The sequence below is a fragment of the Triticum aestivum genome, chromosome 6A, assembly GCF_018294505.1.
Source record: "Triticum aestivum cultivar Chinese Spring chromosome 6A, IWGSC CS RefSeq v2.1, whole genome shotgun sequence".
In the NCBI taxonomy this organism is placed as follows: domain Eukaryota; kingdom Viridiplantae; phylum Streptophyta; class Magnoliopsida; order Poales; family Poaceae; genus Triticum; species Triticum aestivum.
The window spans coordinates 153,553,603-153,566,512 of NC_057809.1; positions in this window are offsets into that span (position 1 = coordinate 153,553,603).

A 12,910-nucleotide genomic window follows, 5' to 3' on the forward strand; every position below is an offset into this window, starting at 1 on the left:
CTTCTCGCTCTCATTTGCGTAAGTTAGCCACCATATATGCTAGTCGCTTGCTGCAGCTCCATCTCATACCTTTTGCCTTACCCATAAGCTTAAATAGTCTTGATCGCGAGGGTGCGAGATTGCTGAGTCCCCGTGACTCACAGATACTTCCAGAACCAGCTTGCAGGTGCCGATGAGTCCGTGCAGATGACGCAACCAAGCTCAAGGAGGAGCTCGATGAAGTTCTTGTCCTTTGTGTTGTTTCATTCTAGTTGATCAGTAGTGGAGCCCAGTTGGGGTCGATCGAGGGACTTTGTCGCTTTTGGGGTAGTCTTCTTTTATTTTGGCTCCGTAGTCGGACCATGATTGCATTTGGATGTTGTAATGTTTTATTCATGTAATTGTGTGAAGTGGCGATTATAATCCAACTATGTATATTTTTTCCCTTAAGTACTACATGGGTTGTGTGAAGATTACCTCACTTGCGACATTGCTTTCAATGCGGTTATGCCTCTAAGTCGTGCTTCGACACGTGGGAGATATACCCGCATCGAGGGCGTTACAGGAAAGCACCTGGAAAACCCAAACAAAATTTTGGATCCTCCGGCTCTCACTAAACCCGCCGTCCGAACTAAAAGGGTGCACTCTCGTAAGTCACCCGATCCAACTACAAAGAAACCAAAGCCCACGACAGGGCGAGGAACCGTATTGGAGGGATGGCTAAATGGACCATGCAAAATCCACAGTACACCGGATACCATGCCAACACATAGCCTTAGAGCATGTTGGATACTCCGGCAGGTGGCCAAAAGCGGCGAGGATCTCCTCATCGAAAATACCACAGAGCACCATCCCATGGAAAATAACAATACAATACTGACAGTCTTCTAGACCTTCGCCTCAAATAATAGGCGCAAGCGAGCACTCCGCAGCCTTGCCGAAGTCTACCACGTTGCAGCAATAAATCCATGGAACGATATGGCCATAACCGTCAATGCCAGTGACGAACCTCAATTCCGAACAGCCCGAGCACCAGCCGCTCTGGTCCTTAGTCCAATTGTGGACGGCTTCCGGCTTACTAAAGTGCTCATGGACGGTGGCAGCGGATTAAACCTCATCTATGAGAAGACTCTTAGAAAATGGAAATAAACAAGAGCCGCATTGAGCAAAGCAGCATGACCTTCAGAGGAATCATCCCTAGTCGGGAGGCACGATGCGTGGGAAAAAACACACTTGATGTGGTATTCGGCACGCCGGAGAATTACAAGTCCGAAGAAATCACATTCCAAGTGGCCCCGTTTAGTAGCGGATACCATGCCCTTTTAGGGCGGGAGGCATTCACGATCTTCCAAGCTATACCCCATTGAGGGTACATGAAGCTTAAGATGCCCGGGCCCAATGGAATCATCACTCTAGCTAGTGATCCAGACATAGCACTCCGCACTGAAAACTAAACCGCCGCACTGGCCCTCGAGGCGTTATTCGAAGCCCTTGCGGCCGAAGAACTAACTGCGCTGCGCTCCATAGTGGACAGGGATGATGTCATACTCGACAAAAGACCCAAGTCCACCTTTTTTAAACCAGCGGACAAAATAGTCAAATTCCAGGTCCACCCAATGGACCCTACAAAAACAGCATCCATCGGGGCACAGCTGAACCCCACAACAGATGCCGCATTGCGGGAGTTCTTGTGCGAGAATTGGGACATCTTTGCCTGGCATCCTTCAGACATGCCAGGAATCCCACGTAGGCTAGCCGAGCATAGCCTTAACATTCTAAAGGGGTTCAAGTCGGTCAAGCAGACTCTTCGGCGTTTCTCTGAGCCTAAGCGACAAGCCATGGGAGAAGAGCTAGCCAAGTTACTCGAGGCTGAATTCATTAGAGAAATAAAACATCCGGTCTGGCTAACAAACCTGGTGATGGTACCAAAGAAGGACAAATCTTGGCGCCTATGTGTCGATTTCAAGGACCTTAACAAGGCTTGCCCCAAGGATCCCTTCCCCCTCCCCCGCATCGATCAAATTATCGATGCTACAGCAGGACACGACTCATTGTGTTTCCTCAACGCATACTCCGGATACCATCAAATTAAGATGGCGGACTCCGATCAAGCCGCAACGGCATTCATCACTCCATACGGCCCCTTCTGTTTTAACACCATGCCTTTCGGGCTCAAAAACGCCGGTGCAACCTATCAACGCATGAATCAGACATGCCTGGAAACACAAATCGGCAAAACAGTGGAGGCATACATAGACAATGTGGTCATTAAAACCAGACACGTCGAATCCTTAATAGACGATTTGAGGCTCACATTCGACAATCTCCGAACATATGACATCAAGCTCAATCCAAAAAAATGCGTTTTCGGCGTGCCCGCTGGAAAGCTCTTGGGCTTCATTGTTTCCAATAGAGGAATTGAAGCAAATCCGGCTAAAATCCGAGCTCTGTCACAGTTGGCTATCCCAACAGACCTCAAGCAAATCCAGAAATTAACCGGATGCGTGGCTGCCTTAAGCTGCTTTATCTCCCGATTGGGAGAAAAGGCATTACCTCTCTATCGCTTTCTTTGGCGCACCGAACACTTCGAGTGGACGAATGCGTCCATGGCAGGATTGGAAGAAATAAAAGCTCTCTTGGCCAGCAACCCAATCTTGGCCGCGCCAAATATCGGCGAACCAATGTTGTTATATATAGCAGCAACACACCAGGTTGTAAGTGCAGTGCTCGTCGTCGAACGAGAGACAGACGGACATAAGTTCCCGCTTCAAAAGCTGCTATACTACGTATCCACTGTCCTCACTCCATGCAAATCACAGTACCCACATTATCAAAAGATAGCATACGCGGTCTTCATGGCATCCCAAAAACTACGACACTATTTTCAAGAGTGTTCAATTACGGTGGCCTCTGAAGTACCACTCAACGACATAATAAATAACTGCGATGCCACGGGCCGGATTGCTAAATGGGCTATTGAGCTCCTCCCGTTCAACATAACATACAATCCACGGCGAGCCATTAAGTCGCAAGTACTGGCTGATTTCGTCGCCGGATGGACAGAAGTCGAACTCCCTAAAGAGTACGACGCGTACTCCAATTGGATCATGCACTTCGACGACTCTAAGATGTTGGCTGGTCTAGGGGCAGGCGTCGTCCTGACATCCCGCACCGGAGATACAGTCCAATACGTACTCCAAATATTATACACAGACTCCAACAATGCAGCAGAATATGAGGCCCTGTTGCATGGTCTCCGGATGGCAGTCTCCATGGGCATTCAACGCCTAGAGGTGCGTGGGGATTCAAACCTCGCAATATCTCAAATAAATGGAGACGTTGACGCCAAGGACCCAAAAATGGCGGCTTACCGCAACACCGTCCTCAAAATGTCAGCTCGGTTCGAGGGGCTCGAATTCCACCATGTGGTCCGAGAAAACAATCAAGAAACGGATATCCTCGCCCGCATCGGCGCTAAGCGCGACCTTGTCCCACCTAATATCTTCTTGGAGAAGCTGTTTAAGCCATCCGTGGTGTGGGAAGGGGAGACCGGCAACAACAGTCCGGATCAGGCCACAACGCCAGATCCCGAACACTCTGACGTAATCGGAGGCTCCGCCACCGAAATAACACCTTCGACCCACGTAATTATGGCTATCATCACCCTGTGGACAGGACCCTTCTTGGCTTACCTAACTAGGCAAGAACTCCCTGAGGACCCAAACGAGGCACGTTACATTGTGCAGCGGTCTAAAGGCTACAAGGTCCATGAGGGAGAGCTTTATAAGAAAAGTGCTACTGGAGTACTTCAAAGGTGCATCTCCGAAGAGTAAGGACGACAACTTTTGGAAGAAATTCATGCTGGACTCGGCGGCCACCACGCCGCAGCTCGGGCCCTTGTGAGCAAGGCCTTCCGTACAGGTTTCTACTGGTCGACGGTCCGAGCAGACACATAGGACCTCGTCCAACATTGCGTCGGTTGCCAGCTTTTTGCAAACCAAAGCCATATGCCACCTACTGCTCTCCAAACAATCCCCATTACTTGGCCCTTTGTGGTCTGGGGCCTTGATATGGTCGGACCCCTTAAAGGAGGAAGCCATAAGAAAAAGTACCTATTGGTTATGGTGGATATATTCACCAAATGGATAGAAGCCAAACCAGTTAAAATGGCCGAGTCCGGACCAGTGATAGACTTCATATCCGGGGTTGTACACCGTTACGATGTCCCCCACAGCATCATCACCGATAATGGCTCGAACTTCACAGCCGACGAGGTAAAAACTTGGTGCGACAACATGGGTATTAAGCTCGATTATGCCTCCGTCTATCACCCACAAACAAGCGGTCAAGTCGAGCGAGCAAATGGTCTTATTATGAGCGGCATTAAACCAAGATTAGTGCGATCCTTGAAGGAATCAGATACACACTTGGTTGAGGAGCTCGACTCCGTACTATGGGGGTTGCGGACCATGCCGAATCGCACTACCGGATATACACCATTTTTATGGTGTACGACGCATATGTGTACTGCCCTGCGACATCATTCATGACTCACCTCGAGTGTGCATGTACGAAGAGAAAGAAGCCGAGTTGATCGGCAGGACAATTTGGACGCCCTTGAGGAGGAGCGTAACGTGGAAAAAGCCCGCTCCGCATTCTATCAGCAACAGGCTCGACGGTATCAAAGCGGAGAAGTACGGACCAAAACTTATAACGTTGGCGAACTCGCTCTACGCCTACCAGAGAATAAAAAGGACAATCTCAAGCCCAAATGACAAGGTCCCTTCGTTATTGACAAAGTTCTAACCGGTGGAGCGCACCGTGTGCGGGTTGCATCGGACAATCGACTCAAGCCAAACCCATGGAATGCGGCCAGACTCCGAAGGTTCTACGTCTAGTGCCGGACTCTGTGTTCGTCTCCTTACCTCCGTCCTTTTTTTATATATACATATCTGCTATCTTTCTTTCTTTCTTTCTTTCTTTCTTCCCTTTTTTTTCACGGCCTTAAAACGTTAAAATGTGTCTCGACTACACAATCTTGACGCGCTAGGCGTGCTTATTATACCTGGGGGCTTCTTATACAGAAGCTTAATATAATTATGTTCCGGGCTCTATGCCCCCTACACATGTGTTACTTTTCCAAATGTACCTTTTCTTCGCCATTATATGCATCGATATGACTTAAGTTTTGGCCAAGCTGGGTTGTTTGGCTCTTGTGTTTATGCCCTACGTTCTCGTTAATTCGGCTAGGGCATAAGGGGAGCACCTCTGCGATTGTTACTGCCGGGTCAGCCGGATGTGTACATCAGACTGGGTGAAGTCGAAAGCTAGTGTTCTTAAGGGAATATTCGGTCGGTGAACAAAAGATGACTTTTACTTATTACACTACATGCCCCCAGATGTTTATATCCTGCATCTCTTTTCGTAGTTTGGACATGCACACTAATGCATGCGTACCTAGGGAAAGGAACCCTTAACGGAACTATTCTCCCTGGAAGATGTTTCTTACTATCCATGTAATATAACATAGCTAGTTGGGTACTTGTCTGTTCAAGCACTTATGACCCCTACGCCTGGTTTCCACGCGTACCCCGGTTTTTACATAACTGAGCGGGTATTCGGATACACTCCGGACTGTCGAGTCCGGAGGTTGAAGCGAAAAGGTCCGCCATGACAAATGATTTACAATCCGGCTAGGGACAATATATGTCACTTGAAGTACACAGTCACTTAGACTGACTAAATTCTTCTTCTATACCATCCAACAGGCTGTCTAGCCTACAATCCTGTTGGGAATACTTTGCGGCTAATTTTACCTGGTCATACACCAAACTGACGGGGATCTCTTTCCCATCAGACCCCACAGGTCCGACCTCGGCCATGTGGTTCGGGTCAGCCTTGGTATATCGAGTCTTCACCATGGCCCAGGCTTCCCTTGCACCTTGTCGGCAGGCAGATATCTTCCATAATCGGAAGCGCCGCCGCGCTCCCTTGAGCATCTCTACGAGCTCCACCATGCCTCCTGGCAGGGAGGCGGATGGCCACAAGGCCTGGGCAATGCCCTACATCACCTGCCGAACTTGTTCGTGCAGTTGTGAGAGCTCTGGCAGAAGATCACTCGCAGACCCGGGCATCTCCTCTCCGGGACGACCCGTCAGCATACCTACAGATATAACTCTGTTAGTCGGTTTCTTCGCCGAACTCTATAAAAGTTCGTTCAAGCACTTACTAAAAATGCCGCGCCAAAGCTCCTTATTCTCCTTTACAGAGTCAGCTAGCTGGGCCCGAACATCTTTCAGTTCAACACCCAGCCGGGTATTGGCATCTTGGAGATCATTTTTCTCCCGCCTAACCTGCGTAAGCACGCGCTCGCTAGCCTCTAGCTGTCGATGAGCATGTTTTTCATCCCCTCGCACGACCTTCGGATTCACTCCGGGATCATCTGCAGAATCTATTATTAGATTTGCATGCACGCCGAATACTAACTGGTATATGTCATTCTTTTTTATAGGAACAAGTGTTACCAGATGGGGCCTTCTTGGACTCCTTCATTGCGGCAACTGCGGCCCGTAGCTGGGCTTTACACTCCTCTAGCTCTTGAGACAACTGGGTATTCTTCTCCATAAGAACCTACACAAATATGATCATTAAATCACTTGTGCCAACTATTTCATGTCTCAGGGGCTAGTGATATACATAATTATGAGATTTTCTTACCCGTATATCCTTTACATACTGGTCCGTGGCTCTGGCAAGACCATTTTGAGCAGCTCGGATGTACGCGTCTCCTGAGTTGAAGGCATCGAATGCCTCTTCAGAGAAACCAGGGTCGCGGAGTACGGCCCGGCAACGCCTGCGATTCATGGCACTCTCCACTTCGGAGTTCATAGCGGACAGCCTATCCGCATCCTCTATAGGAGTAGCATCCGGTGTTGTCCCCACATTAGCATCTGCCCCTAAGTCCGGCTCTGGAGCCTGGCTGGTGGAGGCGTGGCCGGTAGGCTCTTCGTATACGGTCCGGCGAGCGTTTTTTCCTACCAGGAAACATGGACGTTATTATATTTTAAAGACGACAACCATGGAGCAGGGTTCCTTTTCATACCTCTGCGACGACGTCTCAGTCCTGACCACCTTCCTTTTAAGCCTACCTTGCTTCGGTGCCCCTTGTTGGCGAGTCACTGCGGGTTCGGCATGGCGTCCCGAGGGCCTTCCCTGTAAGACACCATATGTGTGCGGTGGGTGAAGTGCAAAAAAGGGATCCTTCTCGGAAGTTGGGACTCTGGTTTTACTTACATGCGATGCAGGGAGCAGTCCAGGATAATCGGCTATTATGGCCACCAAGGCACCGTCGCAGCTTAACTGATAGAACGTCATGTCGATAAGCTCCACAGATATGTCCGGATATTCTCCGAGTCCGGGGTCGAGGGTCCGGTCAGGGTCCTCTGGCTGTGGAGACGGGCTGTGGACCTCCCTCATAGCTTTTCGCAGTTCCTGCTATGAAATAGCAAGGTAAATATTTATGACGAAGAATGCGGGAAGGTCTGGAGTAAAAAGTAGAAGCTCACCCAGTTTGGGGGGTTGTACATGGAGGATCCATCCCGTGGCTTAATGCAGATGAACTCCTCTTCCTCTCCTTTATATAAATCGGACAGTATTTTCGCTAGAGCAGCGGCGGAGTCCGGACCTTTACGGCCGCAGCGGGTGGCATCGTCTTCTCCATTGAAGTGCCACATGGGTTGTCCCCGATATTGAAGTGGTTGCACCCCCTGCATTATACATATTGACATAACCTCGATTATTGTCAGTCCTGAATTGGCTAGCGTTTTTATCCGGCCCATCAGGTAAAGGACCTCCCTGTTATCTTCCTCCTGGGGGCTCCGAGGGTGCCAGCTGCAGCGTTTCTTCAAAGGGGCGTTATTAAACTCATGAAGGTCCATCCGAATAGGGTCCGGAAGAGGGACGTCCTCCATATAAAACCACTCCGAAGGCCAGTCTTCGGATGTCTTCTTCGGAGTACCGGACAGGTATCCGGTCCCGGCGATGCGCCATATTTCGGCTCCGCCCACTTGATATATTGACCCCTCCTGTGTACGGGGTATGAGGCTGAATAGCCTCTTCCATAGCTCGAAATGAGCTTCGCAGCCCAGAAACAGCTCACAAAAGGCGACGTAGCCAGCGATGTGTAATATGGAGGCGGGAGTAAAGATATGCAACTGGAGACCTTAGAACTCCATGAGCCCGCGGAGGAACGGATGGATTGGAAATCCGAGTCTCCTTAATAAGTAAGGGACAAGACATACCCGCTCCCCCATGGATGGGTTGGGAAAGCTCTCCACTTGCTCCCCGTCATTGTAAGTGGCTAGTCCGGCTCGGACGGGGACCATATACGCAGGAGGGAGAAACACTTGGGTCTGTAACTCTACTAATTGGTTGTGGGGGACGGAACACTTCTCCCAATTGCCTGGCTTAGTGCTACAGGAGCGAGAGGAGGAGTTGCGATGGCCGGCCATGATGGGATGGTCTTTTCCGGGCGCGCTCCGATGGATACTCGCTATGGGAGGATGGTGTGATCTGAATCTTTGGATCCCCGGCTCTTTAAATAGACGATTTGGTCACATGGTTAGGCTGGAAAATGTAAAAATGCCCCGACTTCTTGCATTCGCTCGACACATGGAAGATAGCCATTATTAGGTGCAGAAGCCGAGGAGTGCAACATTCATGGGAAGCCGGACACTACTCGACAGGTACTCAGGATTTGGAGAAGAACCCGCCTTGCAATGCCGAATACAATCTGCGTGTCGGACTCATCGTCATTGAAGCCTAGTTCAGGGGCTACTGAGGGAGTCCTGGATTAGGGGGTCCTCGGACAGCTGGACTATATACTTTGGCCGTACTGTTGGACTATGAAGATACAAGATTGAAGACTTCGTCCCGTGACCAGGTGGGACTCTCCTTTGCGTTAAAGGCAAGCTTGGCAATTCGGATATGTAGATCTCCTCCCTTATAACCGACTCTGGGTAACCCTAGCCCCCTCCGGTGTCTATATAAACCGGAGGGTTTAGTCCGTAGGACAATAACAATCATAATCATAGGCTAGCTTCTAGGGTTTAGCCTCTACGATCTCCTGGTAGATCAACTCTTGTAATACTCGTATCATCAAGATCAATCAAGCGGGAAGTAGGGTATTACCTCCATCGAGAGGGCCCGAACCTGGGTAAACATTGTGTCCCCCGCCTCCTGTTACCATCCGCCTTAGACGCACAGTTCGGGACCCCCTACCCGAGATCCGCCGGTTTTGACACCGACAGTCATCATGATGAAATGAAGACAAACACAGAGTACAAAAAGTGTAAACACAGGATAGCACAGGATGAAGACAAACAGACTGAAGAAATTGATTTGAGGAAAATGAGAAAGTCTTCAGTCAAAGTCTTCAGACACAAATATGAACAAGTACACAACACAGTAATGAGGAAATGAAAGAGTTGAGGAAATAGAACCAGTAAGTGAAGACAATGATTTGGTAGACCAGTTCCAACTGCTGTGTTAGTTGTACATCTGGTTGGAGCGTCTTGGTATTTAAACCTGAGGACACACAGTCCTCACTGTATTCTCCTTGAGCTAAGGTCACACAGACCTCACCCAATCACTCGTGGTAAGTCTTCAGGTGACTTCCAAACCTTCACAAACTCGGTCACTCGGTGATCCACAATTTCCTCTTGGATGCTCAGACCATGACGCCTAACCGTTTGGAAGAAGCACAGTCTTTAAAGGTAACAAGTGCCGGATCTACGCAAGATCAATCTCTTCAGTGATGCTCAATCACTTTGGGTTTGTAGGTGTTTGGGTTTGGGTTTTTCCTCACTTGATGATTTTCGCTCAAAGTTCTCGGAGGATGGGATGCTCTCAATTGACAAGTGTCAGTTTCTCTCAGAGCAGCCAACCAGCTAGTGGTTGTAGGGGGCGGCTATTTATAGCCTAGGGAGCATCCCGACATGATAAGACATAAATGCCCTTCAATGATATGACCATTAGGTGGGTAGATATTTTGGGACAACTGGTGCGTAGCACAGCAACGGTCGGAAATTTGAGGCTCAAATTCCTCAGGGGTATCATGTTCCTCACTATGTAGGCAATCCACACTCGCGAATTCCTAACTCCTCAATCAGAACATATTCCTCAGCGACCAGAAGAACTTCGTCTTTGTCATTGAAGAAAATGACTGAGCTGTATGAGATTTCCAATGGCTTCACTCGATGGGATTGGTAGGTGTAGGATTTTGAGTTGAGCATCACATGGAAATTTTTCCTTAGTATTTCCTCGACCCCCCTTTAACAGTACGGTGTTTCCTATGACTCAAGAAAGATAAAATGAAACTACGAAAACAAAAGTCTTCACGCTTCATGTTCCTCGAATGAATACCAAGTCTTCAGGTCACACCAATCTCTTCACTTTCAAAGTCTTCAGAAAACCAAAATCTTCAGTCGAAGATATTCATTTTTAGGGGTCGACTTTCTCTGTAAATATCAAACTCCTCATAGACTTATGGACCTGTGTACACTCATAAACACATTAGTCCCTTAACCTATAAGTCTTCAATACACCAAAATCACTAAGGGGCACTAGATGCACTTACACCATCTAATGAGAGTAACTCTTTATCCCATACATTGTTTAATTTCCCTTTGAATTTACCGAAGGAAGAATGCTATGATGATGATTATGATCCCGTTGATTCTTTTGAAATATCCCTTTTTGATGATGCTTGCTATGATTGTGGCCAAGATGCCAATATGAATTATGCTTATGGAGATGAACTTGATATAGTTCCTTATGTTAAACATGAAATTGTTGCTATTGCACCCACGCATGATAGTCCTATTATCTTTTTGAATTCTCCCGACTACACTATATCGAAGAAGTTTGCCCTTATTAAGGATTATATTGATGGGTTGCGTTTCACTACTACACATGATGATTTTGATAGATATAATATGCATGTGCTTCCTACTCCTACTTGCAATTTATTAGAGAGGAACTACATCTCCACCTCTCCATGTTTCCAATATGATAAAATTGCAAGAAACTTCTTATACTATGCATTGGCTTTTACTATGTGTGCATGAATTGTTCTTTTATGACATGTCGATGCATAGGAAGAGTGTTAGACTTTGTTGTTGCATGATATATGTTACTTTGTGCTCACTACTAAATCAAAAATCATTGTTAATTAAAATTGGCTTTGATATACCTTGGGATCCTGGTGGATCCATTACTTGAGCACTATATGCCGAGCTTAAGGGCTTTAAAGAAAGCGCTGTCAGGGAGACAAGCCGGAAGTTTTAGAGAGTCATTTATTTCTGTTGTGTGCTTTTATAAAGTTTAAAAACAAAAGTAATGTGCCAAGATTTGCCTTTAGGATGTTTACATTGCTTGTTGGTTTGTGCGGTGCAAAACAGAAACTTTGTCTGTAGTGCGAGATTTTACATTTTTTTACTGGAACGTCAAATGGTTCTGAAACCTTTTGCACTACCTTTCTATACAATTTTTTTATTTTTCCTAATTTTTTCAGATATTTTGGAGTACCATAAGTATGGTGAATGTTCAGATTACTACAGGCTGTCCTGTTTAAGACAAATTCTGTTTTTGATGCATAGTTTGCTTGTTTCGATGAAACTATCGATTTCTATCAGTGGATTAAGACATGGAAAAGTTATATTACAGTAGCTACAATGCAAAACAAAATATGAATTGGTTTGCCACAATACTTAGAGTAGTGATTTGCTTTATTATACTAACGGATCTTACCGAGCTTTCTGTTGAGTTTTGTGTGGATGAAGTGATCCAAGATCGAGGAGGTCTCGATATGAGGAGAAGGAGGAGAGGCAAGAGCTCAAGCTTGGGGATGCCAAAGGTACCCCAAGTAAATATTCATGGAGACTCAAGCGTCTAAGCTTGGGGATGCCCCGGAAGGCATCCCATCTTTCTTCAACAAGAATCGGTATGTTTTCGGATTCGTTTCCTTCATGTGATATGTGCAAATCTTGGAGCGTCTTTTGCATTTAGTTTTCACTTTTATTTTATGCACCATGCTGGTATGAGATAGTCCATGGTTGATTTATAGAATGCTCTTTGCACTTCACTTATATCTTTTGAGTATGGCTTTATAGAATGCTTCATGTGCTTCACTTATATCATTTGAAGTTTGGATTGCCTGTTTCTCTTCACATAGAAAACAACCATTTGTAGAATGCTCTTTTTCTTCACTTATATTTGTTAGAGCGTTGGCATATCTTTTGTAGAAAGAATTAAACTCTTTTACTTCACTTATATCTATTTAGAAAGATGACAACAATTGGTCATTCACATGGTTAGTCATAAAATCCTACATAAAACTTGTAGATCACTGAATATGATATGTTTGATTCCTTGCAATAGTTTTGCAATATAAAGATGGTGATATTAGAGTCATGCTAGTGGGTAGTTGTGGATTGTAGAAATACTTGTGTTGAAGTTTGTGATTCCCATAGCATGCACGTATGGTGAACCGTTATGTAACGAAGTTGGAGCATGAGGTATTTATTGATTGTCTTCTTTATGAGTGGCAGTCGGGGACGAGCGATGGTCTTTCCTACCAATCTATCCCCCTAGGAGCATGCGCATAGTACTTTGTTTCAATGACTAATAGATTTTTGCAATAAGTATGTGAGTTCTTTATGACTAATGTTGAGTCCATGGATTATACGCACTCTCACCCTTCCATCATTGCTAGCCTCTTCGGTACTGTGCATTGCCCTTTCTCACCTCGAGAGTTGGTGAAAACTTCGCCGGTGCATCCAAACCCCGTGATACGATATGCTCTATCACACATAAGCCTCCTTATATCTTCCTCAAAACAGCCACCATACCTACCTATCATGGCATTTCAATA